Genomic DNA, 12,472 nt, shown 5'->3' on the forward strand with positions numbered 1-12,472 from the left:
TATTATATTATTGTGATAATGTTAATTTCTTGAAGCTTACCTCTCAGAGATACTATAGGGTCCACTGTGTAGACGTTTTTGTTTCACCGCGTATACTGGATCATTTTTCATAAAGTTTATTTTTATTCAGGTAGTTCGTTTAAACAATATAATGCTAGCCACTCTATATCATGTCACTTTTAAGTTTTGTGTCATTAGATGTCATAATTGGCATATTGCCTATGTGATATTGTGTTTTTGTTTATCATTTTACATGCTCATGCGTTTCTTGGATTTCGTGAGTTTACAAAGACATATTTGTTCCTTGGGTGATATGCTGGCTGCCTTATTCGGCAATATAGCCGGAACAAACAGAAGCTGTGGCGCAAGGTTCACATGACTTATTCCTTTGTAGTACAAATTTAAATGGACAAAGCCTAAAATAAAACAAAAATCATATTGTTATAACTTCACATCTTTTATCTTCCATTTTATTTTCTATATTCAGTATAGTTTGTTTATTATTTAGTGTCCGTATATAGTATTAAACCATTTCGCTGCTAGATTTTCTTTTTGCACGTGGATTTTGACCTGCAGTTCTTTCATTGCACTAGTTTATACTGGCTTAGTTATTGTTTAATAGATATTGTTAATTTACATTTACGGAGAATTACATACGAGTAATTATGAGAAACCAGTTCCCAATGGTATTGTACAAAAATTTCATACATACATACATACATGTACTTGACGCCTTTTTCCCATCGGAGTAGGCACAACAGTCTTGGTCCTGACATACATATTTCCCCACACCAACACTCATCAATGCTTTCATACACGCTCGGCGGTTAAAGGGACTCTTGACCTGGCCCTTTTTTAGGATGGCCTCAGTTTGGTTGCCCGCTCACACTCGCCTTATAAATCTGCTTCGTCAATCTTTTTTCATTCATTCTGTCTACATGGCCGAACCATCAAAGTATCCCTTTCGTTGTCTTTGTTACTACATCTTCCACGCCACACGTTCTCTTATCACACACTGTTCCGTAATTTATCCATCACAGTCACTCCAGCCATACTTCTCAAAGCTCTAATTTCTACTGCATCAATTTTACTTTCGTGCTTCTTCTGCCAAAGCCAACATTTACTGCCATACATAAGTGTAGCAACCAGCAACCCGTCATGCACTACCAGTCGTGCCTTTTTAGACACTTTTCGGGTGCCCATGAAGGCATGTAACACACCATTCACCTGATTCCCTGCGTTCACTCTCCTTTCAATGTCACTTTCATATCGTTCATCACACGTAAACGTAGAATCCAAATACACAAACTCTTTCTCTTGTTCCACTTTCTCTTCTCAATGAATGTCGTGCAATCCGTTTTATCTTATAATAATAAGTTTCCTTAATAATTTAAACAAGTTAGTGCCGAGAGAGGACATGGAGTATTGAAAATTATTCAAATTTTAAAAATAATATCTTTATTTCACAGGTAAGCAAATTCACTTGACGTCATTAAATTGTTATAACACTACTACTCATTCGTAATAGTAGATTCCCTTGAGAAGAATTCGCAAGAAACTCTATGGGTTGTAAATAGACATTTGTTCCCATTTACCATTGGTAAAGTTGGTGAACTTTACTTTTGCGTAACAGAACAGAATACGTTATTTAACCAGTCAAAGAAAGAAAAACAAAATGCTATACTTACAGTAAGTGTGTAAAATTACCATAGCTAATACTATATATGCCTAATTAGTTAGTTTTGGTGTCGGTCTGGCACCGAATACTTAAATACTTAAATATTCACCATATCTAATTAGTTATTAACCATATATATACCAAAAATAACTAATTAAATATGGTTAATATTTAAGTATCAATATATTTTTTTAGTGGTGAAGTAAAACTTCAAACCGATCAGTAAGTAGCACACACCAATAATATTTTATTAAAATTGTAGATAATAGGTTTGGACAAGAATTGTCACATTGTAATTGAATAAATAAACCATAAACGTAGGTAGATTGGTTAATAAGTATGCATTGTTGTCGATTGGATTAAATCTGTTGTTATTTTTCGTTTTTTAGTGTAGTGAGTGACTTTTTGTGGTTTTTGTAGTTGGTTGAACCAAAAAAAGTGTATTTTTCGATCTTTAGTATATATAGGCAGGTAAGTAGTATAGTATTTAGTTAAGTCTATACTAAATATTAGACGGTACCGCCCTTGTGATATAAGACGATTGTCTTAGTCGTCGACCATATGACGAAAAAGTATTTCGAGAGTTGTCTTTATCTTTCCATTCAGGTGTTTGAGTCTGAGGGTCGTATTCCAGAACTCTACTCAATATTCAAGTCAGGACATGAGTATTTCAGTGAGCACTGAACATCATACTCAAGTCCTTGCCATTAGGGTCGTATTTCCAGTGCTTGTGTTGCCAGTGCAATCCTGACTTGAGCATTGAATAGAGTTCTAGAATACGACCCTGAGAGTCATCACTTCACGCTGCTGAGCTGACGATAAGTCAAAGTCAAATTTTTATTCAAATAGGCGTCCCACATGCTTTTTCGACAATTACAAGCACTTATCATCATCAGGTGTAGGGTCTGCTCGTCTCTATATATCATTACGAGAAATGGAAATTACGAAGACGATTGTCTTGCACGTCCACATCTATCCGCGAACTTTTGATTTGTAAAAGTTCAAAAAACACATTTTTCTTGGCTATAAAATTTTGAGGATTTCGCTCGATTTCCATGGAATTTCCTCATCAGATTCTGACTTAGTGACAATGGGATTACCTCGAAAGTATGCCCTTTAAATAAAAAAAAAAGAATATTCAAAATACAATCTGTGAACGTGTATAAAACATACATACAGCCGAACGTATACCCTCCTTTTTTTTAAGTCGGTTAAAAATACAAATTTAGCCTGAATACAGATGTACTAATGTATTAATGGAATTTCTTACTTCTTTGGTACAGTCAATTTGATTTAAAATTAATGCAAATTAATGACTGTACTTTTTTCAGCATTCATTATTACTATAGAAGCAATGTGTCGAAAGCCATTTTATTTCTAATTTTTTTTTAATATAACGTCAAGTGACGGGACGAATAAGTCGTGCGCCTGATGGTAAGCTAGACGTCTGTCCATAACAGTTACAGTGCCACTCAGAGCTTTAAATTGCAAACATCTGAGGGACACTGCCACTGCGCTCGTCACCCTGAGACATAAGTTGGCAAGTCCCATGTGCCTGTAATTTCGCCAGCACCCTTTAAAACCGGAACACAGTAATGCTGAGTAATGTCAGCATTACTGTGTTTCCTCCTATTTCTATGAAATAGGTAAGGTGGCAGTACTTCCCTGGACGAACTCTTTCACAGTGAGCTCTATTGCTACTAATTTAAAATATCCTTGCTACAAATTAATTTCATTCAATGATTTAGTGAAAATAATTATTCTCATGTATAAGCTTCTATAATATTATAAAATTTTTGTTTCACGATAGTATTAAACTTTAAATTTTGAATATTGTGTTGGCGACATTATGAAGACGATTGTGAAGATTAGTTCCAAGGGTCAGTTTATTTTGTTTTAATATTACGAGTTTGTCTTCCCCTATTTGTCGTGAAAAATTAAATCTATCCTCCATAACATAGTGCACTGTATCGCTAGTGCAAGAATGTCCATTTCTTTGAGTTTTCTCTTAGGTGATACAATTAGGGGTACAATAAATTGCTCTAACAGCACGCATCTGCAGGACGAAGATTTTATTAATATCGGCAGCATTTTTTCTAACCAAAATGCCGCATGTCATCGTACTGTGAAAGTGACTAAGATAAATCAATTTAGCATGGTATATTTTCTATCGCGTACTGCTAACTTCAGATTGTGAAGAATTTTAAAACATAATTTTATGAACACAACTTTTAGGGTAGGTATAAAGGGACAATGTAGAAAACAGAACTTTGTAGAGAACAGAAGAACTCTTTGTTCAACTCGTAGTTCTCTCTGATCATTCTTGACCAACTTCGGCAAATGGAAAACTTTAAAAATTACCCATTCTAAATTATAGCCACTCGACTACCACCAAAATCAGATTTCTTCTCGACGTCAATTGTCATCAAAAATCATAGTAACAAATATATGTAATGTGATATATTATAACAAACCAGTCTCCTGCTACGCTTTATGTATGCTAAACTCACACAAGTAAAAAAACTTTCAGTAATTGGTAGTGAAGATGATCACAATGATAAGCAATTATAATGGACGTGTACTGATTAAAAAGATTCTCTATTCTGTTCATAACGGCCTGCCTTTTTCTATTTATTTTCAACAGTCAAGCATTAGATACTTATTTCGCAATTTTTTGGTAGAAATTTCTACTAAATAATAAACAGCCTGCTGTATATTCGCTTATTCGGATATAATTTCATTTATAATTTCATTATGGTTTTTTTTGTTATGTTTTATGAGCAAAAATAAATATTACATTTGCACATTCATTAAAAAAAACCTAAAACAATTAATATGTGTTATCATATCAGTAACAAATTAATACAAATTGTTATAATGAAACAAAAATTGAATGTTCAAACATGAGTGGAAACCATAGATATAGGAAAAAAGGGGAGACATGTGATAATGACGCTATGTAAGATCCTTGGGCTTTCCATCCTCTAAGGTAAGATCGGGTACCGATGTCGCCACTTTTTAGCTTGTGTGTAATTCAAACTTTACGCTCCATTATCTATTACTATAACTTAACAATTTTGATTGGTTAGGGCTTAAAACATGAAAACGACGTTACACAATTTTAAATTTTAACAAATTTAAACGTACAGTCACTAGAGTAAGAGTTATATTGCAATATATTTCAGTATTTTTTTCATCCTGGTTCAGCCATTTACCATCAGGTGGCGTTTTAGGAAAAATGGTACTAGTATATAATAGCTAACTATTACCTCGGCGCGCGGGCACTCCGCGAGAGGTTGTGATTTAGTTGTTGAGGTCGTATACCTATACACAAAATGGTGCAGTGTAAAAAATGTTAATTGTGTTTGTTATTGAACAAGGATGATGTTGTGCGGTGGATAAGGATCTTGTGAATCAGTCTTTCATAAAATGTGCATAAAAAATATTAAGCAATTTATGCAATCAGGATTATGTGAAATCTATATATACAAATAATGAGATTTCGAAGCAAACCAGTAGCGGAACTTTGGAAACCAATTTAAACGAATCAGAAACTAATTTTGGGCAGATTCTCTGAAGAATAATATAGAGATAAATAAAAAATTGGAGATTGTTTACACAATGAAGAAAACTTTAGAGGACATATCTGATACGGTTGATTTCTATGCTGAGCAATATCAGAAACTTACAGAATTTAAAAAAATTACCGAAAAGAAAATGATCGCTTTGGAAAAATAAAATAAATAAAATAATAAAATAAAATAGCTCAAATATTAAAGGTCAATCCTATCGATATTGAATCTGCAAGGAGGGTAGGCCGAGAAAAGACAGCGGAGAACAAATACCAACCAGCAGTTTTTACCCTCAAAAGCAAAAGTGTGAGAGAACAATGGTTATAATCACGTAAATTAGTAATTACAAACGACAGTATTTACATGAACCAAAGTAATAGACGTATTTATATTAATGAGAATCTCACAAAATATAAGCGACAATTACTGTGTAATACTAAAATGAGACTGAAAGACGTTTCCAAGTACATCTGGATCCAAAACTCCAAGATATTAGCCAGGGGCAGTAACGATGATAGTAAAATATACAAGATCGGATCAGAAAAGGACATAGACAAGTTGCTAAAAAATGAGACTGCAACTTCAAACAACTGATTAAGCACAAATCGTTGCGCGCACACACTATGTGAAATTAAGCTGCACTAGTTAAGATGCATCTTAATGATGATATTTATAATATTGACGCTCAGTGTAATAGGTATTCAGATTTTCGAAGCTGGCAAAAGAACGGGAATATTAACAACGAACAGATGCATGTTTTGCATTTAAATATACGATATATAAGTGAAGAGTTTAGATGCAGACTTAACTTTCAGAAATTATGTTTGTTACGTTAAACATAAACAGCGCGCCCTTACATATATGTATAAGCCGCTTATAGACCTTGTAAAAACAAGCTGTTATTTATAGAAGAACTCTACTCTATTAAGAGAAATACCTGCGATTAGCGATCTGATTTTCATTGGTGATATCAATATTGATTTGTTCGAAAACAAATTAAACTCAACCACAGCTCGTTACAAAAACACGCTGTGTGAACCAGGCCTCCAGATATCAATACCGTGCAGTGAAATAACGCGGGAAGCTGTTGTCGATGGCGTGAATCAGCGGTCGTGCATTGATCATGCGTGTGTGCGAGCGAGACAATTCACCAGCTACGCTTCGTTTATAATTGAGTCCACCATATGATCGGGATTTCATTGCAAGTGACGCAACATAATGACTATGAACTATTTACAAACAATGAAGTGCGAGAAAAATTAGAAAAAATTGATTGGTCAGCTTTGCTGTTATTTTCGTGTCCGTTTCTTTTGTATAGGAAATTAAGTGATATTTTTGGTACAATTTATAAGAAAAGTGAAATTGTAGTACCATTAAAACGTAAAAGGCTAACGCAACCTTGGGTATGTAGTAAGATATATAATATTATATTACATCGAGATATTCTATTTAGAGCATGGAAATTAAATCCAAACAGTATGTGTAGTTGTTTAGAATAACGTGTTACCGGAATAAACTTAATAAATTACAAGACATAAAATATATAAAGAAAGCAATTAGCCCAGTACTTGCGTTATTCGTCAATTTATGCTTAAGTCACGGGGTGTACCCGAATGAATTTAAAAAAATCAATAATCCGACCAATTTTTAAGCAAGGTAGTAATTATGATTACTCAAATTACAGACCAATTACAATTTTGGCAATAATAAATAAGTTGATTGAGAAAATTGTAGTTGGCCAAATTAGTTCATTTTTGGAAGAGCATGGTGTTTTATCAGATGCGCAGCATGGATTTCGGTCTGGCCGAGGCACCTCCACGGCCTTGGCAAACTTTACGGATAATGTTAACAATTGTCTTGATGCCGGAAACCAAGTTGTGTGTATTTTTATTGATTATAAAAAGGCATTTGACACCTTTGACCATGACGTTCTGTTGAAAGCCATGGAGGAATGTGGTATTCGTGGTCTAAGAAATAACTGGTTTCGTGATTACTTAAAAAATTTCGCACTGTTGTCGGTAACGTGGAGGGTGACGAGTGTGAAGTCATAATCCCTAGGCGTCCCTACTGGCTCTGTGTACGGCCCAGTGGACTACATCATGCACGTAAACAGCGTGCCTAATGTGGTCAAATATTGTCGTGTATATGTATATGTATGCTGATGACTCGTGCCTACTTTATTCATCAAATGATATTACGGAAATTACGCGTTACCTGCAAATCGATCTCGACAATATCACTAAGTGGGCGCATGATAATGGAATCATCCTAAACCAAAGTAAGACAAAGTGCATGCGTATACATTCGCCATATAATAGAACTGAATCGAGAGTGAATGATGGTGACGTCAAGTCAAGTCAAATTAAAAATACTCTACATTTAATCTACGAGTATAGTGGAATTTAAAAATCTAAATTATCTAAAACAATAATGTATACATTTTTCTTCAAGCAACAGCAACATACAATTGACATGAAATTGAAACGGCTGTTCGAAATATGAGTTGTGTTAAGGTTACTCGAAATAAAATGTATAGTAATAATAATAATAAAAATAAAATAAAAGAAGCCATTAACATGAATGCTTTTCGCTTCGACGTTTTAGGGACTTTAATTGCAAAAATCATAGTAAGAAATTAAAACATTCGCGGGTTACCTCGATATGTACATTTTGACCATATCGAGGCGACCCGAACCACGCCCTCATACCAAATCTCCCCCTTTTTCCTATATCTGTGGTGGAAACCCAAATTTACATTAATAATAATAGTATTAATAATAATCTTGAACCTGAGTCCCTGCCATCCTGTGTTGTTGCCGGGGAATACCGCCTCTCCCATTTAGAAATTCAAAATTAATTTTATAGGGCTTGGAGAACCTAAAAAAATATAGTAATAATGTGCCAAACAACTATTAACTAGTTAGCTGGTAACAAGTAGGCAATAGCGTGTCAACCAACACAGTTTTGCGAAAATGACTCCTAAAGATTTTTTCGTCGTTTTTGATTGTTTGTTCTAAAATTGTTTTTAAAATGAAAACTTTTCCTGGTGTCATCTCAGGAGTGATGAATTTTTATGATTTATTACTATAATTCCCCAACAAGAACAAGCACAGCAGCAAAAGTTTTCATGATCAACTATGATCATGTTGATTGACACGTTATTGCTAACATCATCCAGTTGTATTGTATATGAGTACTAGAGCAACGGAAATCACTCCGGGTCACTACCCAAAACATCCAGATCTAAACCAATTAAGAAAAGTTTATTTATTAAATTAATTCTACCGGTAGTCGAACCTTCCCTCTTCATCTAGCGTCCACAGTGCAAACCTTTGGACCACCGAGGTTGTCTAAGCATTGGAACGTTTGAATCCTGTGCTGAAACTACAATGGCTCTCCATCTTGGAATAAAAAAAGGACAAACTGATTGTTAACAACAGCTGAAATACGAGTAAAGATTAGGTAAGAAATCAACTTTTAACTTGTTAATTAATATTTTTTTTAGAGTACAAATTCTTAGAGCTATAAACAATAATATTTTACCGATTTGAACAACTTTTTCAACACATATTCAATTAAACACAGACTTAAATGTTTATTATAAGTTATTTCAAAGGCTCTTATTAGAGATTACATTTTAATTACATTCTTATTACAACTTACTAATTGCAAGATTACGTACTACTTACTAATTAAGTAATTGCTTACTGACTAATAATCCGTAGTCATTACGCAAATTCCGTAAATACATTGTATTGTCTATGACGTCGCATTGCTTAATTGCTTTGAGTTTGTTATATAAAAATTATTTTGAAAATAAGTTCCAAAGCGGTCACGCTTTAATTTAGTTTCTTTTTACTATAATCTCTAACATTCCAACTGATCGGCTAAGTCGGTAACAGGCAACCTTCCCATGACGTCATATCTTATTAAAGACACTATCTTTCTGTTTACGGCCTTATCGTCTTTGCCTACCTCGATGGGTAGGAGGCGTGATAGTATGTGAGTATCCACACCATCAATCCATGATTTATACTTTGCAATGCTGTTTGGCTTTAGTCCGCCATGCTGATCTTTTTTTATGATACCAAGCAACGAGGCGAACAAGTCGTGCGCCTGGTGGTAAGCAACATGGCTTTACATGATAGTTGGAATGTCACTCAGCCTTTTGAATCGCAAAAATCTGAGAGACACTGCCACAATGCCCCTGGGTGACCCTGACACATAAGTTGACTAGTCTCATGTGCCTGTAATTTCGCAAGCAAACCCTTACCCTTCAAAATCGGAACGCAGTAATGATCACATTACTGCTTGAGGACAGAAATACGTTAAACCTTCCCTTTTCTAACTTCCATGGACGAACTTATTCACAAGGAGCTCTACTACTACTAAACTAATGCGGGTCACTTGACATTGTAAAAATCTAGAAATACGAGTATGTTAATAATTAAGAACGTACTTCAGAAAAGAACAAGCGCGTAAAACGCATTTCTAGAGTTGAGCCATTTACCCTGCAATCGATTCTTGAAGATCTTTACCAGGGTGAGTTTGGCACGTTGCTACATGTTCTCGGTTCTCCTTCGAAATATGGGTATACAGAAGAATTTCGAAAATATCTTGAAAGTATAGAGAGTCCAATGAAAGAGTATTGCAGTGGTGAATAAGAAATTGGAGGTCTTGAGTACTGTCAAAAAACTTTGGGTCATATAATGAGTGATGATAAGTACGACTTGCTCCGACTAGTTATGCAAGAAAAATTCTGGGAAAACGATCACCTGGAAGAAGGCGTACTTCGTGGTTTAAGAATATCCGGATATGGTTCAACCTGAGCACAAGATCCTTGTGCCGTACGGCTGTGTCTAAAATACAGGCAGGTGATGGCGCCTCAAGAAGAGACAACCGCCCTCATTTATGATAACTTCCTTATCTCTCGCGTACTTTCACTAAGGGTACCATTACGACGCTATTATATGTAAGTTACATTTAATGTTTCATTTGACAGTATTTACGTTATACGACTTCTCGCTTCAAATAGCGACTTTCATCGCGTAAGCGTAGGAGAGAGTTTGAAAAATAAATTAAGCTTGTAGTATGAACCACACTTACACACCCGTATTTATGAACAAAAATAATAATAATAAAAAAATAAGTATAAAAAAAGTCTCAAGTTCGACTCAAGTCAATAATTGGTATTTATGAACGATTTTTTTGTCTCAGCTCAATCTTAACTCGGTCTCAAGATCGAGTTCAGTCGCACTTGTATAATAAAACCAGTCTATAGCTGTCTTAAATCTGACTTGAAAATATTTTAACATTTTTATCATTGCGTTATATGCGTTTTCTCTTGAGTTGCCCTGACATTTTTTTTATTTTACGTTTTTTTTTTTGTATTAAATTATTTTAAATATGGACGACTTTGAGGCTTTCATTATCTGGAGAACGAAGATGATTACTGTGGCGTAAGAGCACCTAAAAGATATCAGAGGGATCCTGACAATATCTTGGACGTACTGGATGACGAAAATTTTTTCAGCCGAACCAGGATGGAACGATGGAAATTTGATGTGTATTCTTCTTATTAAGTTGGAAAGTAATCTAAAGTAGGAACTATTTGATATTTATGAACATTATAAAAGATTCAAGTACCACTGCGGGGCAAACTACTAACATAGTTCACAATGTCAAAATACTTCTATAAATCCTTGTATCAATAATGAAATATTAAATATCAAAAGTTATAGGCTTACAAGAACCCAATTATGTACCTAGCTACAAAGGAACATCTCCAGTCAAAGAAACAACTGTTTTGTTTACTGCTATTGACTTGTTTTGGTTTTTCACACAGTTTGATGAATTTTTTAATAATTGTTTCCGCTAAAGAAAAGGTAATTAATTGTTTGTTTATTAACTGCCATAAACAAAATTCCACAGGCAACAAAACAATAAAAAAATTCCGATTTTAATTTTTGAAGAAATAAGTGCTATCATTGGCTACCGGCTTCAAAGTAAAACTTGACACTGACCTTGGATAAATGGAAAAAACATAAAACATCAAACTATACCTAGTCTCACTTAAGCAACAATTTCACTCGAGTCGATCTTAGTGATGAATTTTCCTAAGTGCGATTTTTGTTTTGTTCATAAATCGACTCATCCGAAGAACAGAATCCGATGGGATTATATAGAGAAAAGAGAATAAGTACGTTACGAGAATAATTTCGTTACGCAAACCAAGGCCTATATAAAGGTGTTTTGAGAATTTATATATCTTATTTCGTTTCGGACATATAAAATAGAACAACGGTCGATCGGACATCAATTCGCTATGAAAAATGAACAAAATGTACTATGTCCTGCGAATAAGTAGTCTTGCACATAGATCTTTGTTCTACGTATGAGTCGAAATACGGGTGACACTCTTTCACATCTTACCATTATAAAAGCGAATCACTTGTAATTCGAGTCAGAATAAATCCAACTATCAACCACGAGTATTGTTATTCAATCTCAACATAAAGCGCTGAGCCTTTTTATTTACTTTTTATTACCTTTTTATCTGCACAACATGTATAAATACTGACGATGCTATTTAAGGTTACATTATTGTATTAAATGAAGATAAATTAAGTTATTTTTACATATATTATTTATATACTTTACTGTGTCCCACTGCTGAACACCGTCTTTTATCTACGAAAGTGGAAAGAGCTCAAAGAGCTGTCCTGAAAGTGAGTCGGTATCTACCGTTTCTGTTCCCTACTGCAGACCTTTATACCTTTTGTGATGTTTTGTCTGTACGTCTACTATTTATTATTCACACTGTGCTTAAGCAACACTCCCTTCTAAACTATGATCCCTTGCCCCTTAAAAACAAACGCTTAAAACATAACGTCTGTCATTCCTCTACTCGGTGGACCACAGCTTTTTCACAAAAATTTTTCGGTATTGTGGGTGGATACTTGTATAATAAAATAAATAAAATAAATGAAATCTATCCACTCACAAAATTCAACTGCAAAAGAGTTGTCACTAATTATCTTAAAAATCTAAACTACGACGAAACTGAAAATCTCTTAATTGTTCCAACGTAAAATTATTATTAGTATCAAATTAATATATTTTATTCTTTCTTTATGGCTAATTCAGGTTTTGCACACAAGTTTACACACACGCAGACACACACACACACACACACACACACACACACACACACACACACACA

The 12,472-nt window shown here is 34.4% G+C and overlaps 1 protein-coding gene across 1 annotated transcript in view; it reads left to right on the top strand.

The window, feature by feature from the left end:
• The first annotated feature begins 324 nt into the window (after nt 1–324).
• Nucleotides 325–12,472, top strand: part of LOC113227182 (stearoyl-CoA desaturase 5-like) — a 51,662-nt gene continuing 39,514 nt past the window's right edge. The window contains exon 1 of the mRNA XM_026460067.1: nt 325–369. The gene's annotated coding sequence lies outside the window, so the exon portion shown is untranslated. The remainder of the gene's footprint in view (nt 370–12,472) is intronic.

Source organism: Hyposmocoma kahamanoa, unplaced genomic scaffold, assembly GCF_003589595.1.
Source record: "Hyposmocoma kahamanoa isolate Upper Pololo Valley unplaced genomic scaffold, ASM358959v1 202, whole genome shotgun sequence".
Taxonomy (NCBI): domain Eukaryota; kingdom Metazoa; phylum Arthropoda; class Insecta; order Lepidoptera; family Cosmopterigidae; genus Hyposmocoma; species Hyposmocoma kahamanoa.